Source organism: Lathyrus oleraceus, chromosome 5, assembly GCF_024323335.1.
Source record: "Lathyrus oleraceus cultivar Zhongwan6 chromosome 5, CAAS_Psat_ZW6_1.0, whole genome shotgun sequence".
Taxonomy (NCBI): Eukaryota; Viridiplantae; Streptophyta; class Magnoliopsida; order Fabales; family Fabaceae; genus Lathyrus; species Lathyrus oleraceus.
Window position 1 is genome coordinate 359,326,643 of NC_066583.1, and position 22,962 is coordinate 359,349,604.

A 22,962-nucleotide genomic window follows, 5' to 3' on the forward strand; every position below is an offset into this window, starting at 1 on the left:
ATAAATTTATAGAATTTGAGAGAAATATTAAAAGTGTAACAAGTATTTATTAGGAATGATAATAAAATTCATTAAAAAATTATTTATCTAATAATCAACCCATCTTTAAAAGAAATTATTTAATAGATTGAATTGAATCCGTTGCCCATTACACCTCTAATATTTTCCACAAATCCCATATACTCAAAACTTTTGTTGTTACTAATGCTACATGATAAAAGGACATTGTAAAATATGAAAAAGGAATTAATTGGGATTCACTTTAAATGGTTTGTTTATATATAGATGGAAGAAGTGGCAGAGGAATCTGATGTAGAAATGAAGTGCACATGGAGATGATGAGAAATATTTTGAAAAAAGAAGAATAAGATTTTAATAATATGCAACATCTGGTCACCATGTCGGGTGGTCTTTACTATAAAAGAATTAATGAAACTTATGCTGGCCTTCAGTGGAAGGGACAACATTGCACCTTCTTCATGTTTTAATAGTTTCATAATTCGACAAAATATTTATTATCTCTTTAAAACAATTATGAAATCACTGGTTAAAATAAAGAAATTAGAGAGATTAAGAAAATTTACTTCCTTTATTGTAGTAGAATATAGTATAGTAATATTAATTATAATTGTTGTAGTGTGAATTAATTATAATTTATTTTAATATAAAAATAGTGAATAATAATGTCAGTATAAATATTTATTGTAACCGTTTTAACATGTTGTTTTTAAAATTACGAAATTATCCTCCTAGGATTCTAATTACATGCTAGAATATTAGATTTTATTATTTCTTTAAAACAATTATGAAATCACTTGTCCTCTTTTTCAAATTTTATTCTCAATATACTTCATTCTGAAAATTAATTCTCAGAATGTTCTAATTTGCAGTGTCCTTTCGTCCAATGGATGAACGAGTTGCTGAATGTGTGAATTTGCTAGTATTGACTCGCCCATTGGTTGGACGAGTCCTGCCACCACTTTTTCGCCATGCATGAACTCTGCCAATGGATGGCCGAGTGAATGAAGTGTTTTTATTTTTTAATTTTTAAATTAATTTAATAGATTTAATTAATTAATATTGTTTTTAAATAATATAGTTATCACCCATGACTTTCATTGACCGATGGATAACTTTGTGTTTGTAGTATCTCGGTCAATGAATGGTCGAGTATTCATGTATTAATTTTCTATAAATAACAGGAGTTGTAGAAATGTAATTCAGATCAAACATCAAATTATTTTGGTAAGAATGTCTGTTTAGGGTCTTGTGTTTTATGGACAAGACAAAAAAATTAGTGTTTGCCTAGATCTGCAATGGAATTTCAGAACACTGATTGCAGCCATCCACATTGATTTTCGACAATTGGGCGGGCGTCGAATGAAGGTGAGAAAAGTAGAGTATCGTTGTCCATACATAACGTTGACTGATGCAAGCCCTGATGGTATGCACATGTATTACCTGGATCGTATAGAAAATGATGTAGATGTTCAGTGTATGTTTTCAGCACATAGTGGTGAAGTTAATAGAGGAGTTGAAGGTCCACTTGTGTTGGTTGTTGTTGTTGATTAGTTAGTTAATAAGCTCTATGAATTTTAGCTGTTGTGATTGTACTTTGTAACCAGAAGCCTTTGATTATCAAATGTATTCCATAATGTTTATTTCCAAAAGACATTATTAATACACAAGGGTTGATATATAGTACGTGCATAATAGTTGATAATAAAAAAAACATAATCATTTAGAGGGTCCTGCAACATTTGGACATTTCTTACGCATGTGTTCTATTTCGCGGCAAATCCCACACCTTCTCTTTTCCTTTTCAACATTGTCCATTTCGGTTCTAATCCGTGTGCTATTTGGGCGCCATTTCTTCCTCCTTCTCATAGAGTCGTCGTGGTAAAGAGTAAATCCTTCATATTATGGTCAATTCTCCTCATGGGGAAGTCCTAGGAAACTCTCTTTATAGACCTTGAAGACGTTAAGAATTTTGAACACGTCTGGTATATGAATGGAGTAGTGCTGGTGTATACTCGAATATGCTGCGATTACATGGGAGCAAGGTAAGTGAAATGCCTGAAATTTCCCACAATCATAGTGTTGTTTCCTCTGATCGACGCTGAATGTACCGGTTGGTCGACAATCATTTTGATTAATCTTTTCATGGACCATGAAATAGAATCTCTCGCGATCAAATTGCATGACGTTATGTATGTTAGCTTTACTGACTTCTTCAGCCATCCCCTTCTTTTTTACATTATAACAATTATATTACTTATGACAGTTTATATGGAGGTCGTACATACAATATCCAGTGTCTGATTATAGTGACAGCCGAGTCTGGAGTGCAACAACATATATAATATGTTTCTTTACCATTGAGATGCATTAGACAAATCGGGTCAAAGTTCAATTTGGATTCGAACAACATATCTCGTCTCAGCCAAGATGTCTAAGTGAACACCATAATATGACTATGGTCTAAGCTTGGGATAAACATTGACAAGATTTAAACAAAGAAGAGGTCAAAGAATGGAAAAAGAGAAGGCATTTGGTATTACAAGGTAACTCGGTACTTGGTGAGTTTAAGTCGGGTAGAGAATATATGAATTGATTTTTGTCAATTCCTTTTACGCACATTGCTCCGACACAATTTTTGAACGATCCCCGTCAACGTGTCTCTTCTTCAACCCAACAAACTACATCACCCTTACATCATGACATTCCCCCCACGTACACATCCCAATTTGGGGCATCAACTCAACAAACTTACCATCACACCCAGACCATCCAACAACACACATTTTATGTCACCTCAACCCAACACCAAAATTCCCACACTTCATTCCCTCAAACAAACTAATTTTACAACCAACAATATCAACAACAAACCAACCTACGCCCACCGATACAATACACTCTAATTCCTCAATCCAACTTTGATAACGCAAACCCCCAATCTCAACCCCAAACATTTAACACTACATTCGCACAACCCACTTCTACATGCAACCCTGATGATGTCTACTATCCTCCAATCCAACACACCCAACCCAACACCTTCACACAACCAACACATTCACTACCCGACTTTGACCTCACCGATGAGCATCTACTAGATATGCCTACTTTTTTCATTCAAGAACTCGACAGTATGGATATGCGTCCAAATACATCACAGCAACATCAAAATCAACGTCAAGATCAACATCAAGATTTGTCTTCTGACTCATCTCCATCTCCCCCAAGACAAAGACCAGAAGACTTAGGCAAGAGAAAACGCAAAAAAGTTTGCACAAGATATGGAATAGACAGTCACTATAACAAATAAAATGTATTTTTTTTCCATGTATATCAATAAAATAATTATTATTTATTACAATTATTTATATGTCTCATTATAATAATTATAATTTTATTATTAGAACAAATATTTAATTTACAAAAATATTATTATAAAAGAAATTAATTAATATTATTTAAATAAAAAAATAATTATAAAAACATTTATTAATAACCCTAATAATATACTCAAATTATAATAATGTATTTACATTAAAAAAAACAAAAAAAAAACATCACTTCACCAATTCGGCCAACCATTGGCTGAGCATACACAACATAAAATTTTCTTCACATGCTCGTTCATTCATTAGGTGATAGGATATTGAAAATGAGATATTCTGAGAATTAATTTTTAGAATGGGGTATATTAAAAATAAAATTTGAAAAATAGGATATGGCAGTAAACTTTATATTTTTTTTACTAGTTAATAGAGTTGAGAATATGTGTAGTTTACGTTTGGTTTTGATTTTAGTCTATCTGATGAGACTTTTGATATTGTTAGGTTTGGGATTTATGGTACGGTTAAATTCCAAAAGTAATAGGAAGGATAAAAGCTGTTATCTACTTTTTGAAAGAAGCACGTTGTAGAATTCATAACGCCACCTTTACTTAAATTAGTGAAAATTTTGATGAGAACACTAGCAAAAAGTAATTAAAATAATCAACTTTAACTAAAGAGTTTATAAAAATAGACAAGGTATAGAAAAAGAGATAATTAATTATTTTCCTACTGTTTTTTTATAATCAAATTTCAAACTATTTAAAATGAGAAGTTATTTGAGTAACTTTTAAAAAAAAATCATTTTTAAGAGTTATTTTGATAAGAATATAATTTTTATTATATTAAAATCTCTAATAAAGATTATCTATAAATGGTTTTAATAAGGATTATCTAAACGTTTGGTCTCATTTTCAAAAATATTGATTTCAATATGTGTTGACCATAAGATCAATAATAAAAAATAATTAAATTGTTGAATATAAAAATAGTTATTTTAAATTATAATAATGAGTTCAAAATAACTTATAGTATTTTTGAGATAGTTCTCTTAAAAAATATTTTTGAAATTATAAAATAAAAATAATTTAAAAAAACAATTAAGCACGAAACAAAAAAAAATAACGAATGATAAATTGTGCATTTAAAAGAAAATTAAAAATTCAAAGTTACTACTATTTTTTTTTAATTGAAAAGAAACTTAATGAAAGTAGTTTTTGGGATGAATCATGATTGTAAGGTTTCTATGCTGACTTCTATAAATCTTTGGAAGTCGTCGAACATAGTGTATGTGATTTTGTTAGATATGTTTGGTTTGTCTCCAATCTTATTTAAGACTGTAATTGTACGAACATTTGTCTTATTCTAAAAGTGGATCATCTATAGTTCATTAATCACTTTTTTTTAATACTCTCTACAATATTGTTAGAAAAATGGTGACTACTAGGCTGAAAAAATCTATCTTAAAGATTGCTTCCTTTATCAGACTAGTTTCATTTATGATTAGAGTATCTATGAAAATATTGTGGTTGCTCAAAAGATTACCTATAGTATGGGAAAAGTTAGCGGCAAATTGGAGTATTTTGATATCAAGGTAGACTTAGACAAGGTGTATGACCGTCTTATTGGAAATTTATTCATCAGATGTTGCATGAAATAACATACCTGAGTGAGATTATTAATGTGATTATGGCTTCGATGACTAGTGTTCGAACAAATGTCAAATGGAATAGGGAAAAACCAGACTACTTCACCCTCAACGCGGTTTAAGGCAAGGAGATCCTATCTTTCCTTATTTGTTTATTTTTTGTATGGAAAAGTTGTGATATTTTATATTGCAAGGTGTACACGATGGGGGTTGGAAGCCTTTAAGAGAAGGGATAAATAGTCATTTGATCTCTCACTTGATGTTTTTCAATGATTTACTCCTATTTGCTCAAGAAACAGAGAACCAGATGAGTTATGTGCTTGGGTGTCAGATTTTTTTTGTCTTTTATTTAGACAATAGGTTTCTTAAGACAAAACTAGTATTATGTCCTTAAGGAACATACCTACAAACTCGATGGCCTCTTTCACCCACTTACTGGGATATTGAAAGGATACCACATTTAGAAAGTACTTTGGTGCTTCGTTATTTGGAAGGGCTCCTCTTCGTTTAGATTATAGCTATCTCATTAACCAAGCCAAAACTAAGTTGTCATTGAGGAAAGCAAAGCAATTGTCTTTTGCAGTGGAAATTACTTTGTCAAAGTCTATCATTGATGCTCTTCTAATTTTTTCTAAGAAGGTTTGTGGGCTTTATATGTGAAAAGCTAACATCTTTAGTGGAACTCTTAAGAGAAAACTCTTGGGATCAAGAATAAGGAAAGTGGTTAAGTTGAACGTGTATAAATCTCTGGTGCATTTTCTCTTTCTCTTATCTCTTTATTTTTACTTCGTTTAATTTTATTTATGTTGTATCTCGTTCTCTTCATCTCTTCTTCATTCTTTCATTCATTTTGTACACTGCTCATTCTCTGTTCATTTTAAAAATTAACTTAAATATTTTTATAAGTCAAGTTTTTTTATTTATAATTGGACATTGATTTTCAACCACCCCCTCTTGTGTTTGGAGTGACTTAATCAACACTTGTATCTCGATATATTTCTTATGAATCATACTAAGAATAAAATGTTTTTACGTAATCCTTGGTGCATGAATTGCGAGGATGAGATAGAGGATATTCTCCATGTAATGTGCGACTTCCCTTTGGCCAAAGTCATATAGTGTATTTGTGTTTCCACGAGGCAGCATAAAGTTTTCTTCTGAGAAAAATTTAAATAATGAGTTTTCCTCAACAATATAAATGATTATGGAGGTAAGGAGGGAAGTACTTGATCGAAATTGTGGGCTATTAGTTGCAACTTTCTTTGGAGACAGAGGGATATGGTTCTGCATAATGATACCTTCGACATACCATAATGACTATGTCATGAGATTTTAAAATGGGTGAAAGATTATCAATTAGCTTAAAACATTAGTCCAGTTCATAAAAGTAGGTGTTATATGTAAGTTGTGATCCCACAGAGAGCTCCAGAGGAGGATTAAGTTTGTTTGAACATTGTTGATGCTAGGAGAAGGTGTCATGGGTTACTTAGAAGTTACTAGGGTATATGCTTATGTGGCTTTTCCAAAATCTCGGAAGATATAATGATTATGTTTTTAAGCTTTCGGGTGTCTTTGAGGGTTTATGTCTTGCACAAGCTCATGGATTTTCAAAAGTTGAGCTTCATGACTCAAAGACTATCGTTGATACGTTGATTAAAGGAAGTATGAGTAGTGTTGCATGTTAGAGACTAATTTAGCAGACAACTTTTGGTTATGGAGTGGGAGATCAAAATAAATTATTTATAGTATGAAGCAAATGCTTGTGTAGATACTCTCTCAAACATGAGTTGTGATCATGGTCTCAATTTGATTCGTTATGACAATCTCCAACTAACTTTAGTTCTTTGTTTATGGCTGATTTGTTGGGGATTGCCACCCTAAGACTAATCTCTATTTAATTTAATTTTTTAGTGTTTCGTCTCTCTTTATTTATTTATTTTAAATGAAACTTAATGAAAGAAACTCGTACCTCGTTCATTTTCTTCTCATTGCGAGCAATTTATCACCAAGTGATTTTAGGGTATTTTTTAAACTTGGTTGCTCAAACCAAAACTTCATAATCTCATTCAATAATGACGTTTTTGAAACAACAATCCGATGCAAGGTCAATGGTGTTAAATATAGTTCTAACTTCAACTATGATGGCCTTATTTTAACCTTCCTTTTTTTCATGTCATTGTTGTAACACAGTCAAATTACCCTCATTGTATATAAATGTTATAAATCTTCAAAGTCATGGATCGAAAGGATTGCATCAATATTTACTTAAAAAAATCCAATAGAAAGAGGTTCCTAACTATTTTGATTTTTATCAATGTTATTGCCAATCTAGGAGTTTCTATTAATCAGTCTTTGCTCATCCAAAAAGAGCTTCCAACACTTGATAGCTTTGTAGATGGAGTTATGAACATGTATGTCTATGCTTAAAAATTTCAATTTTAGATATTCAAATACTAATGTATTCTAGTATGAGACCCAACCAAGTTTCATTTGTCCAACTACAATATTTGAAAAAATGGTTTGCAATTTCAACTTGATTGAGACATTTAAGAATTATTCTTAATCAAATGATTGGGTCCAAATAGTTAAAAAAAACATTAGTTAAAAATGAATTATTCCTCACAACCCGAGTTTGAATTTTAATTTGAATAACCTTTAGTCTGACTTTATTTACATTTCAACAAACTTTAGATTATGATTCCATTTTCCTAGAAATTAAAGAATTGAAAAAATAGATGATTAGGCTTGTAATCCTTAACTTATTTATTCTATATTTTTATTAAAGTCAGTGTAGAATTTTCAATTTTTAAGATAATATTTTTTTATTTAATTTTTAATTTGTGTCCCTGATACACAAATTATATATATATATATATATATATATATATATATATATATATATATATATATATATATATATATATATATATATATATATATATATATATATATATATATATATATATATATATATATATTTCATTTTCACCTTCTCAAAACTTATCTTGGCTGTCTCCTTTATGAGTTCAAAAAAACGCATAAATAGATGATCATGTTATTAGGGACAAGGTTCAATCAAGAATTTTGCAACACCCTCCCATGTCTTCAAAAATTCCAAGTTGGATTTTATTTTCTAAAATAAAAATGGAAAATAATTTTAACAATAAGACAAAAGAAGACACCAATTATATGTTGATGGGAAATATTGCATAGTTTATTGATTATGGTCCCTACTCTAACCCCACCCACCATTTTTATTGTTGAGTGAAGTTATATGAAAAGTTAGTTCATATAGACTTTTCCTTTGGGTCATGCTATTCCTAAGACATCAATCTCTCTACCAAGCACCAACACACGAATGGTATCATATCATTCTTCACTTAGTGGCAATCAAAAACAACAACACCCTTTTCCATCATCACTTTGTAATTCCAAGGCAAAATCATTTCCATAGTTATTTATAAATCAAACAAAACAAAACAATAATATTAGGAAATTAGCACTTCATCGATCCACAAAAACAAAACTATTTTTTTTCCTTTCGGTCTTGTAAAACACATTTTACAAAGTTTGCTTTTCCAAATACATGTTAAATTCAAAGACCTATACTTTGATTTTCTTCTTTTTACTTTTCTTTTTTCCATTATGCTTTCCTTACCCTTGAGTATATGCACTTTTATAGTTTTTTTTATAAATATATTATGAATCACATGATGAAGGTCCAAGTCTCATGGCTTTTTTCCTAATGATTTTCTTATTCTATAGAATTTGGATTTCATATGTAAAAAATTATTACTCACATTATATATGAAGGTTTATGTGTGACAAACATATGTGAGGATTCTGATTTGTATGATTGGATCTAAGTCACATTCAATGCAATAACTTTGAATATTAATTGGAAACACGAGGAGCACATAATTATGCAACAAAATGCCAAATGTTTAATAATAAAAACGTATGGGTGCTATGAAACAAAATTATAGTTGGGTTTATTATGGCACCACATTCTAGTTGTGTTTGGATGTGTAGCATGCTTAGTGGTGTTTTCACGTTGAGATTTTTATTGAGAGCTACTATCATTTTCAATCATTTTTTAAAAATTACACCTCTCCGGATTTATATATTTGGATGGGGAAACTATGGTTTTTTTCCAACCTCTAATGAGTAAATTCATATAAAATTGTGGCTTTTCTAGCCCTCATTCCTCAAAATAGGAGAGCTGTTTTTCATAATTATATTAGGAAGATTGTTGTACCGAGTTCGTCTACACCACCATCATCAACAACAATACTTGAAGAACAATATTTATCATTTTCGATCCAATGTTTTTATTATAATCGCAACTTGATGTCAAATTCTTTAGATGTTTCACCTAGAGACTTACACTCCAATTAGGGCGTCAATGGTTTCACGAGGAACCTCATAAAGAACGTTTGGAGGGGAAAAAGAATATTCATGAAGGAGAAGAGCGATCCAAAACGCATAGGAATTTAAAATTTCTCCTTTAGTGATCCTTACGAATGAACATGATCAGTGATAGAATCGTTACCTCTTGTGGCGATTGTAACCTTTGGTGCACATCTACGGAGCGATCACGAACGTTGAACGATGACAACACCTCTACTCAGTCCACACGAACAGATTCCTTCAATCTCAGTGCTAACTGCTATGAATGAAGGCTTTGAGTGAGAGAGAGAGAGAGAGAGAGAGAAACGAAATTGCAACTGCACAAATGCTTCTACACAAGGGTTCTATTTATAGAACCACTTGTGTGGGTTGCAAGCTAAAAAACTCACTCAAGCGTATGTGGCCCATTCTTATAATATGCCAAAATCACTTGAGCGCATGGTACCCTACCATATTTCGTATTCTACTTAAGTACACCGTACCTTACGATGTTCTACAATTCACTTAAGTGCAACGTACATTACGATATTCCTTAGTTACTCTATCTCTCATCAATCTGTCCTTTTGTGTGTGACCCTGTAGATTTTCGCGGCATTGGCAATTATATTAAATCACGCATTTAACATAATAAACAGTGAGCGGTATCTAGCAACACATCACTGCTACCCAAGACACGAAAATGTCATGTGATCTGACAAATCCTTTTGTGATAATACTTATGTGTATAATTACTCTTTTGCCCTTATGTCTATATTGAACACAAGACATAGACCGTGTCATCCTTGTCCAGTTCAATATTGGGCCCATAAACATTTATCCTGTTACGTAGGATGGGCAAATTCCATCTAGGTCACTCATGTCCCTTAGCATGCTTCGTGGAGTATCCATCAACTGTCTTTATGGTCATCCAGTTACAGATAATGTTTGATCAACAATAAGGCACTCGACTCTACATCTAGGGTCCATAGTGGTTTCAGGTCGAAGGGTGGTATACACCATTATCACCATGAGAATAACTTATGACACTTTGCATAACATTCTATATAGTATTCTCATAGCGGGTCAATCCAGTATAAATATTACTCTTAATATTCATACCTATGTTTAAGACTTGATAACTCCTTATCCATGATCCATGAGATGTGATCATCAGTCTATATACATAATAGTCTCAATGCTTTAATTTTATCCCACTTCACAATAAAGCTCGACTATGGATACTTTAAGAATAGTGTCCTTATGTTTAATGTTATCTCATGATTAAATCACACTTGATACATTAAACGGACTATCTATTCTAGGGACTTTATTAGACAAACATAATAAAGAAAAAACCTTTTATTACTAATAAATAATTCGATACAAGTACCCAAAGTATTGGCCTCTAGGGCTTACACCAACAATCTCCCACTAGCACTAGAGTCAATCAGGCATACCCCTAATGCCCATAGATCTAGTATGGCCATCATGCTTCTGCTGCGCAAGAGGCTTTGTTAGTGGGTCAACAATATTGTCAAGTGTAGGTACTCTGCATATTTTCACATCTCCTCTATCTATTATCTCTCGAATGAGGTGATAACGCCTAAGTATGTGTTTGGTTTGTTGGTGAGATCTAGGTTCCTTAGCTTGTGCAATAGCACCATTGTTATCACAATAGAGACCAATGGGATCCACAATGCTAGGAACTATGCCAAGTTCACTAATAAACTTTTTGATCCAAACAACTTCCTTTACTGCACTTGAGGCAACAATATACTCGGCCTCGGTTGTAGAATCAACAATTGTATCTTGCTTTGAACTTTTCCAACTCACAACGCCACCGTTTAAGCAAAACACATAACCAGATTGCGATCTAAAGTCATCCTTATCTGTCTGGAAGCTAGCATCGGTGTATCCAATTACATCCAACTCTTCCTGACCTCCATATATCAAGAATGAGTCCTTAGTCCTTCTCAAATACTTAAGGATATTCTTGAAAGCTACCCAATGAGCATCACCAGGATCAGATTGGTACCTACTCGTTGCACTTAAAGCATACGAGACATCTGGTCGAGTACATAACATCGCATACATGATAGATCCTATTGCAGATGCATATGTGTAACACCTCAAATTTACATCTACCTTTTGTACATACATTCTCATATTAGGTCATAGCATTAACATAGTCCACTGCATAACATTGCATTGTCCCTTTTGCCCAAGTGCAAGATCATCAGACAGATTAGGTCAAACTGGTCAGGAGATCAGTCAATCAGTCAAGCAAGTGAAATTTTCATTGAGCCAAGGCCCTAGGGTTGGTCTAACATGTTCACATGACCTAGGGGTCCTTTTGAAGTGTTTTGGTCAAGGTTTGGATGCTCAGAAGTCATCAGTCAATGTGCAGTCTACCAGAAACCCTAGAAAGTCAACTGTTGGTCAACTGTGCATTTAATCAGTGATTTGACGGTGGGAATTGGTTTGAGAGGGTTCATTCATGTCCATATAGGCCTCATATAACATGTCAAACATCATCATGGAAGAATTTGAAGCCAGTCAAGAAATTTCCAAAAATAGAAAGTTGACCTATAATTGGAATTTGCCAAAAATGGAAAGTCTTGATCCTCAAACTTACATCATGATACAAGCTTCAAATGAATTTTTGCCCAACATTAAAGTTGAAGATCTTGTTCTCCCATTTCCAAAAAGTCCAAGAACACTCAATTCCCATGTATGGTTGGCAAGTTATGATCAAATCATTTTCAGAAATTTTTGAACTTCAAAAGGCCATATCTCTCAAACCATTTGGCCAAATTGGGTGGGGTTTTTTGCTACAAGTCACATTTGATGCCCTCTTTCCAAATATGTCATCACCATTCACCAAAACATCACCAATCAAAATGGCATTTTTGGAGTGGCATGGATTAATTCAAGTGAAGTAAAAAATTGACTTTTCAAAATAAGCCTTTGCCATGATCTTTACCACTTGTATTTGATCAGAAATGATGTTTGGAAGTTGTCCAAGGCCCAATTCGAGCATATTCATACACCCTTTGTGAAATGGCATGTTTTTAGCAAAAATGGTCAAAATATGTCATTATGCAAAGTGTGATTAACTTTTCCATTAGCCAACTAATGCAAACACTAAACAGCATACAAATACATCAATTCCACTCTGAAAAAGCCCTAGCAGCCACATTCTAAACAGAAAAAAAACTCTCGTTCTCTCAACTTCTCATTTTTCATTTTTGAGACTTTTACTGAAAAATTGTAAAGAGCTCGAGCCTTGGTTGGTTGCTGCATCATATACCATCATTCTTGAGCTCATTGGAAGCCTTGTTTCCCAACTGTGAGCAAGAAATCTTCAGCTGCCATTCAAGAACTCATCCATGGCAGATCGTGTTTTGAGCTTCCTTGAACATTCTTGAGCCAAAATCCTTCCACCATTCATCTTTTGGAAGCTTGTGGAGTCACTGTTTTTGCCATTTTGCAACCAAACAACAACTGTAGCTCAACTGCACTTCAGATTTGGTACTTTGGTTGCTTATAGTTCCTTATGAACTTTGCTTTGCTTTGCTTGAATAGCAATTTGCATTGAGGTATATTTTCTCATCTTCATGTAGTCTGGAAGACCTGGCCTGTTACTTGGCCAGGCAACTGTCTGAAGTCCTCCTTAAGAGGCAATGTTTGTGACTGTTTACATTTGTCCTTGTATAGAGTCAAAGACCTCCTAAGTGAAGAGGCAATTGGCAGAACCCAAGGGATATGCAACCTATCCCCTGCTATTCTGTGTGTCATCTGCTTTGCTCACACCACTGTGTTGATGCATTACAGATACAAACCCAAGATCTTGTACAATTGTACAGTTGAGTCAGTTTTAAATGTGTAGAAGGGTTTCCCCTTTCTGAACCCACACATTCTTATCTTAAGCTCTCCCAGGCCAGGGATAAGAGCTGTGAAGTCTTATCTTCACTCACCTTTCATCTGCTTCACCTTAGCCCCTCAATGGCAAGGTTAAGAGCTAACACTACCCAGTTCCAGTGGTTTGTTTGTTGAGGTTGATATGACCCCTCGACTAAAACCTAACCTTGATTGAGCCCATTGTTTGCATATAGTGTGTGCTACTTGTGCTTGTGTGTTTGTTTGACTTGCTTCCTGTGCAAGTTAGGTTAGGTGTGGCTTGCTTCCTGTGCAAGTCATGTTTAGGATAGGCTTGCTCCCTGTGCAAGTTAGCTAGAAACCTTAACTTAGGGATCATTTTGCATGATAACATCTAGGCTAGAGTCGTAGTCTCCCTAGTGTTGTGTCTCCCTCTGTTATCTGGTTAGGCTAGTCCTGTGTCCCTCCGTAGGGGAACTACGTCGCCCTGATCCTCATACCAGATGAGGTACGTAGGCAGGAGATGAGCTGATCTCTCCGGGCGCCCTTTTGTTTTGTTTGTGTGAGTTTTCTTCTCCTTTTCTGGTTGGAGTCCGACGTAAGTCCAGCGATTGGCAGTTGGTTCCCTGTGTGTGTTTGTTAGTTCGGATGCTGATGTAAGTCCAGTGATTGGCAGTCAGGCTCCACGTTTTCCTGTGTTTGTTTGTGTGCGTGTTAGCCGAGCTACGAATGCTCTGATTCTCCTTCGTCCAAGGAGATACGTATGCATAGGAGGCGATATCCTAGCGAGCATGTGTCGTTTCCCCAGTCCGAACTACTTCGACTCTGATGTCTATGCCTGATAGACTAAGTAGGCCCAGGATGCGATATCCTGCCGAGTCAGTTTCAGTCTGTTTTCTTGTGTCTCTTTCAGCCAGTGTGTGTGTGTTTGAGCAGTGTTTAGCAACCATTTTCCTTCCTTTAGTGCGTGGATCCCGTCGAGTACGACGGATGCGTAGGGGTGCTAATACCTTCCCTTCGCATAACCGACTCCCGATCCCATTCTCTTTGGTCGCGAGACCATGCTTTTTCCAGGTTTACTCTGAGCGTTTCCTTTCCCTCTTTTGGGATAAATAACGCACGGTGGCGGCTCTGTTGTTCTTGTTTCCCGTCGGTTTTTCGCGTAATGCGATAATATGGAATCTTATTCATGCGATCCCTTTCTTCCTTAGTTGAAGGGGATTGTGTTTTTGATAGACACATGCCATGTCGTATAGGTATGAATCATTTCTTGGAATCATGCATATTAAAGCGTCTCAGCACTTTGTCTATGTATGTACTCTGACTTAGGCCAAACAGTTTTTGTGATCTATCTCTATAGATTCTGATTCCTAATATATAGTCTGATTCACCTAGGTCCTTCATAGAAAAGAATTTCCTCAACCAAGACTTTACTTGTTGCAGGGTAGGGACATCGTTTCCAATAAGTAATATGTCATCTACATATAATACCGGGAAAATGATCATGCTCCCACTAACCTTCTTATAGACACAAGGCTCATCTTCGTTCTTGATGAATCCATATTGTTTTACTGTTTCATCAAAACGAAGATTCCAACTTCTTGAAGCTTACTTCAATCCATAGATTGATCTTTGTAACTTACATATCTTTTGGGCTTCTTCTGGTATGTCAAATCCTTCAGGCTGTGTCATGTACACATCCTTAAGAAGATTCCCATTAAGGAAAGCAGTTTTGACATCCATTTTCCATATTTCATAATCATGATATGCAACGATAACAAGTAAAATCCGAATAGATTTAAGCATTGCAACTGGTGAAAAGTTTTCATCATAGTCAACCCCATGAGTTTTTTTATATCCTTTTGCAACCAGTCTTGCCTTATAGGTATGTACCTTACCATCCATGTCAGTCTTCTTTTTGAAGACCCACTTGCATCCTATAGGGTTAACTTCTACAAGAGGCTTTACCAAGGTCCAAACTTGGTTTGTGTACAAGGAATCCATTTCAGATTTCATGGCTTCTAGTCACTTCTCAGACTCGGGACCAGTTATGGCCTCTTGGTAGGTCACAGGCTCATCTTGATCCATGAGTAATACATCGCCTTGATCAATGATGAGATATCCATATCTCTCAGGTAGGTAACGTATCCTGCTTGACCTACGCTGGTCTTGTTCTACTTGAGCAGGTTTCTCTTCCATAACTACTTGTGTTTCCTGCTCTAATTCCTCCATAGGTGTATCAATGCTTTGTGATTCTTGAATTTCTTCAAGCTTTACTTTCCTCCCACTGATTCCTTTGGAAATAAAATCCTTTTCTAGGAAAACTCCAGTTCGAGCGACAAACACTTTGCCCTCAGAAGGATTGTAGAAGTAATACCCTCTTGTTTCTTTAGGATACCCCATAAATAAGCATTTGTCAGATTTGGGCTCAAGCTTAGTTGAAATTTGTCGTTTCACATAAACTTCGCAACCCCAAATCTTCATGTAAGACATATGTGGTTTCTTACCACTCCATATCTCATATGGTGTTTTCTCAACCTTTTTGGATGGAACACGGTTAAGTGTGTAAGCTGTTGTCAATAGTGCATGTCCCCAAAAGGAGTTTGGAAGATCGGCGTGACTCATCGTGGATCAGACCATGTCTAACAGGGTTCGATTTCTTCTCTCAGATACACCATTCCATTGGGGTGTTCCAGGAGGAGTAAGTTGGGATAGGATCCCACACTCTTTGAGATGGTCATCAAACTCTAGGCTTAAATACTTACCACCTCCATCTGATCGAAGAGTTTTAATATTCTTACCTAGTTGGTTTTGTACTTCATTCTTGAATTCCTTGAACTTTTCAAAGGACTCTGATTTGTGTTTCATTAAATACACATAACCATATCTACTGAAATCATCAGTAAATGTGATGAAGTACTGAAAACCTCCTCTGGCTGGTATGTTCAGTGGTCCACATACATTAGTATGTATGAGGGCCAAAAGATCATTAGCTCTTTCACCTTTTCCTGTGAATGGAGACTTTGTCATATTTCCAATTAAACAAGATCTACATGTCTCATATGATTCATAATCAAAAGAGTCCAAGAGTCCATCTTTATGGAGTTTGGAAATGTGTTTCTCATTTATGTGGCCTAATCGACAATGCCAAAGGTAAGTTGGATTTAACTCATTAGGTTTCATCCTTTTAGTATTAATGTTATAAATAGGCATTTCAAGATCAAGTACATATAGTCCATTGTTCATTTGTGCAGTAGCATAGAATATATCATTCAAATAAATTGAGCAACAATTGTTCTTTATTATAAATGAAAAACCAAACTCGTCCAAACAAGAAACGGAAATAATATTCCTGCTAATTGCAGGTACATAATAATAGTTCTCTAACTGAATTATTAAATCACTAGGTAAAGTCAATACATAAGTTCCTACGGCTAAAGCATCAACCTATGCTCCATTGCTAACTCGTAGGTCAACTTCACCTTTTGCCAAATCTCTACTCCTTTTTAGCCCCTGCACATTGGTACAAATGTGAGAACCGCATCCAATATCTAATACCCATGATGCAGAAGTAGATAAATTAATTTCAATAACAAAAATACCTGAAGTTGAAGTCTCTACTCCATTCTTTTTATCTTCCAGGTACTTTGGGAACTTTCTCTTCCAGTGTCCGGTCTTACCGCAATGGAAGTAGGTGCCTTCCTTTGCTATGCCTCCACTAGGCTTCAAAGCAACAACATTGGGTTTGGGTTTGGCAACTTCCTTGCCTTTCCCTTTATCACCCTGCTTGGTGGGTCTTTTGTTCTGTCTCTTTCCATTTCCGATCATCAGAATGGACTTCCCTTTTGACTTCAGATTCTGCTCAGCAGTTCTTAACATGGCTAGCAGTTCAGGAAGAGATCTGTCCATATCATTCATATTGAAATTTATGATAAATTGACTGAATCTATCTGACAATGATTGCAAGATCAAATCAGTCGCAAGTTCCTTTCCGAGGGGAAAACCCAACCTCTCAAGGTTTTCCATATACCCAATCATCTTGAGCACATGGGGACCTACAGGGGCTCCCTCAGCTAACTTGCCTTGAAAAAAGGCTTTTGAAACTTCAAACCTTTCATGCCTTGCTTGCTCTTGATAGAGCATCTTCAGGTGTTCGATCATATTGAACACTGCCATGTTCTCATGTTGCTTTTGCAACTCTGAGTTCATGGTAGCTAGCATGAGACAAGCAGTTTCATTGGCATCATCGACATGCTTCTTATAAGCATCTCTTTCTGCCTTAGGTCGAGAACTAGGAGGTTCCTCTTCAGGAACAGGTTTCTCCAAGACATACAACTTTCTATCATGTTTGAGGACAATCCTCAGATTTCGGTGTCAATCCAGAAAATTTGTCCCAGACAATTTTTCCTTATCAAGGATTGATCGCAAAATATTGTTAGAGGTATTTGTTGTCATGGTAATCTACATGAAAATAATGAAAATATAAGTATCAATAACATATTTAATTATGCCTTTAATTAACTATGCTCCCACTATTTTACTTAAAACAAATGACCCTCACCATTTGATTCGAAAAATCCCGTTGGAAGATTTTCTAGTGGGTCGAGATCCACATTTCACTTTGTTTTAAATCCGCATAGGCGGATTACACAAAACTAGGTTATTTAAGTAGGAACTCCTTCCAATTGTATCTAATACAACTCTAGAATATTTTAGTTGGATGAATAACTCCTTATTCCAATCAATCACATGGATCATTTCCAACTCTTGCTTCTAAACATATATAATCTTATTATAATTTGTTTAGTTAAGTTTGACCCATTGTTTTAGCATTTGGATATTACAATTATCCTATCGCACCTTACTAATATAGAACATACATCTCGCGTAGGCGAAACCTACATTATCCGATACTAGTCTTGATGAGTGCTAAAACTTGGAAAGCATAAACTTAATATTTAATTTGAGAGAATTTGCAATTATTCTGATCTCACCGGCTTATTTATCATATAAATCGTCTCTCACATGCATCAACATACATTCACATGCATCAACATACATAATGAAACAGTTATGGCCCCTAGCGCAATTGTTCTCCCAAGCCAATGAGAGAACCTAAACTAACCTAATAACGATCTAAGCTTCTCCAAGCAAGATCTTCAAGGTTGTCCTCCTTTGATATTGAATTCTTCTCTTTCTTCATAACATTACATTACATAAAAGAAACTCGTTTTACATACGAGGGAGTGAGATGAGAAAAGAAGTTACATTAAGAGATTAAAAGAGAGGCACGACACGCAGGTCGTATTTTAAAAACCCAAAACAAAATAAAGGAAAACTAAGGCCATAATTGATCACCACAAGACAATAATAATAAACACATTATTATTAATTTTAATTCTTTTAATTAATTAAAACTGTGGCAACCTGAAAAAATACAGTGCGCGAAAAAACAATCGGCGAAAGAAAATGACAGAAGAGTCACCACCGTGCGTTATTCATCCCAAAGGAGGGAAAGGAAACGCTCGAAGTAAACCTGAAAAAGGAAAGGACAAGACGGGGTCTCGCAACCAAATCTTGGGTTCGGGAGTCGGTTATGCGAAGGGAAGGTATTAGCACCCATACGCATCCATAGTACTCTACGGGATCCACTTTTGTGGTTCTTGTCTAAAAGGTGTGAGTTTACCTAATGTGTTTATTTACTAAAAAAGGTTAAGAGAAATGACTCGCGCGGATGTCGCATCCACTGCATACGTATCTCATCTGAATATGAGAATCAGAGTCTTCGTAGCTCGGCTGACCTATGGGTTGGGGGGGTGTGTGCTCGCTAAGACATTGCGTCTTATGCCTACGTATCTCATCTGGAATGAGAATCAGAGCAAGCCGTAGTTCGGCTAACTACGGGGTTATGGATTCGGTTTTGGACGAACAACGTCACTACGCAATCTACCGGATGCTCGACCTTTGGAGACTTACTCGCCTGTAGTAGAAGGAGATAACATGTTGCTTTGGGTTTTAGGGTTTGTTCGCGTTGTAGGAACACGCATGCAAAAAGGAAGTCCTAGGCGAAGGAACAGTGCTACCTTAATTGGCATGCAAACGGGAGACTATCTGAAGCCTCGTGTCCTATGGGGAAGCGATCACACCACACAAAACATGTATCTTAAAGTAAAATGCCACCAAGGGGCTCAAACATTGCCTCCTATCGAGGTCTTCCAGCTAAGAAAGCGATAAAGTACGAGAAAGGGAAAAAAATTACCACACGGATAAAGATCCGAAGTTACAACAATTAAAGGATTAGCAACCCTGAGATCTCTCCAGCTAGACCATCAAAGAAAATCAGTCAATACGAGTAATCAGAATAAACCTCCGCATGGTATCCCTGCAAGAGTATGTGAGTCCTCACAAAAACTCGACAAAAGGTTAGACAAACAAGATGAAATCTAAGGAAAACAATGCCATGGCAACACAAGACAAGTTAGAACAAATAGAACAAAGAAAAAACGAAAACTGTTGCGTTCGCTACTGCCTCGCCTGGCGAAAGCTTAGCGAAGCTTTGCTGCGTGCTCTACTGCAACTCTTATATTTATAGACTGATTTTGTCCTCTACTGTGAAACTCCAAGTGTTTCGTCCTCTACTGCAACTCTTATATTTATAGACTGATTTTGTGGATAGTGGGCTCAAATGAGGGCAACTCAAGCCCAAAATCTTTCTGATATTTTCTGAAGTGTGCGCCCTTCGCCTAGCGAAGGACCTGCTCGCCTAGCGAGCATGGCAGTACTTTTCGCTAGGCGAAGCATCTGCTCACCTAGCGAGCATGATAGCTCAGCAGCAGATTCTTGCTTCTTCCAGCCTGGCGATTTGCACGGTGAATAGGCCCCATCTGGCCCTGTTGGTAGTACCTCAAGTCTTTTCCTTGTGTTGACTGATCGTCTAAGTAGAACCCACAAAGTGTCCTGGATGATGTCCGAGCTTCTTGGAGCTAATTCCGATTGACATGATGCAATGTGGTATGAAATGCTAAATGACCTAAAAAGTGAATGCATGAATGAGGAGGGCAAATTTTGGGGTGTTACAGCTGCCCCTATTCAATCAACTGGAGACCCGGAAAGAAGATGGCAGCGACTTTCGTACTTTCGAGGTATCAAGGGATTGAATACAATAAAAGCCCAAAAATTTGCACTGAAGTGAAGTGAAGTAACAATGCCTGTCAGAATCGGCAAAGAGGTGATCTTGAAAGAAGAATCTGTCTGGTACGGTGAAAGTCCGTCTGAATATCGACAAGGAATGTTAAACTGGATACCAAAATAAATGGTAACACAGAAATAACCATGGCCTGAATGCCGCTCATCAGTCTAAATACTGGAAAGGACTTCGATCTGAACATCGGAAAAATGGCCTGAGCGCCACTTCGGTCTGGATACCGGAACACTGGCCTGAATGCCACTTCGGTCTGGATACCGGAAAACTGGTCTGAACGCCACTTCGGTCTGGATATCGGAAATTGGCCTGAATGCCACTTCGGTCTGAATACCGGAAAATTGGCCTGAATGCCACTTCGGTCTGAATACCGGAAAAACTTCATGCCTGTCAGCATCGGCAGAAATAGGGAAAGATAATAGAGGCGGCGCATGGGCCAATGACACTTGCTGGGGATAACAAAGGTAAGTCATGAACAATCTTCAGTATGAGTACTGGAAACAACTTCTAGCTTATCACTTGGGATACCGAGAATGTTTTATGCTTACATGCGTATGTTTGAATTTTTCAATGGCGTAATGCTCCATGAAAATGGAAATGCTACGCGATTTGGAAGGATGCAATGCAATATGATTCTACATGCAGGGATGCGAAATGCTGGGTAGAATGCCAAGCTGAGGCAAGGGGATCTGCTGGGGAAATGATCACCATCTTCTGGACCTTGGCAAGGCTGCTGGAGATGCACAACGCAAAGAATTATGTGGGGAAATGACCCGCCACACGGTGTTCTAGCAATGATGAAATGCCGAGATTCTGACTGGGGAGAGAACGACACTGAAAACCTGCTGTTGGGGAAAGCGATAGTGGTTCTGGAAACCACGATCTGCGAGAGATGACCCAGCAGGGGAAGCACACACTGATACGGTACCGAGGTTCTGCTTCACGGAAAGAAACCATGGATTTGGCATTGGGATTATCGATCTGGCCTCGAACTCTAAGGAGCAGCCACTTTTGCTGGGAAGATACAGTCTGACACTATCAACTCCGCTGGGGATATACAATCTGGCACTGTCAACTCTACTGGGGAGTGTATGTCCTGAAACAAACGCTTGGGGAAGTACAGTGGTGAGAACCTGCTGGGGATTGAAGAATCCAACACTCTGATCAGCTCTGCAGGGATAAGACACCGAATTCGTCTGTTGGCGACTTCATTGGAGAAGATATCCATGATCATCTGCAGAGGATTTTAAGGAAATGCCCCGAGGGTATCTGTTCTGAATAGACGATCCAAAGCACTTAAAATTTACAGCAATTTTAAATGTTTATTAAGCATGTACCTGTAAAGCCCTTATGTGTCATGATGCAATGTTTATCAAAAATTCGGACGTCATTTTTGCAAACAAAACAGTAAAATGAAAATGAAAACAGAGATATGCTGAATAACATGATTTTATTGATTGAATGGCCTCTGAATAGGCATTTACATCAGGAAGCAATCCCTGGAAAGAGGTAATCGCACAAAAGATAAAAACAGAAATTAATCTAATGGCAATGTGAAATGGATTTCTATTGGGTTCCAATTCTGCTATGACTTGCCCGTCTTCAAGATCCTCCAGATGATCAGCCTTCTGAAAAGGTGATTGGACTGTTTCCTACCTTTCGAAAATTTCCAGTCATCGACATGAGATGAGATTCAGAACTAACTCAGAACGCAGTCATTCGCTTAATCCCTAATTTTTGCCTGGATCGCCCTTTTCGGGTTTTCAATCCACCGGGATACTCATTTTTGCCTAAGTTGCCTTTTCAGGTTTTCAACTTACCGGGTGTACAATCTTTTTTATTTTTTAATCTCTAATTTTTGCCCGAACCTTTTCATTTTCTTGGTTCGTCGGGATGCCCATTTTTGCCTGGACTATTCTTTTTACTGTCCAGCGAGTCTATTTTATGCGAAGTATTTTTTAACTGCGTCTGAGTTCACAGGGGAAGTGAAGTTTTCACCATCCATAGTTGCAAGCATTAAGGCCCCACCATCAAAAACCTTGGTGACAATATACGGTCCATCATAGTTAGGAGTCCACTTGCCCCTGTGATCTGTCTGAGGAGGAAGGATCCTTTTCAACACTAAATCTCCGACTTGGAAACAACGAGGACACATTTTCTGATCAAAGGCTCTCTTCATCCGACTCTGATACAACTGCCCATGACAAATGGCTGCCATTCGCTTCTCTTCGATAAGACTCAACTCATTGAACCTTGTCCGAATCCATTCGGCTTCGTCTAACTTGACATCCAACAGGACTCTTAGAGAAGGAATCTCCACTTCAACAGGTAGGACTGCTTCCATACCATACACCAGGGAGTAAGGGGTTGCCCCAATCGACGTACGTACTTAAGTACGGTACCCATGCAAGGCGAAGGGTAGCATCTCATGCCAATCTCTGTACGTGACGACCATCTTCTGCACAATCTTCTTTATGTTCTTATTTGCCGCCTCAACAACG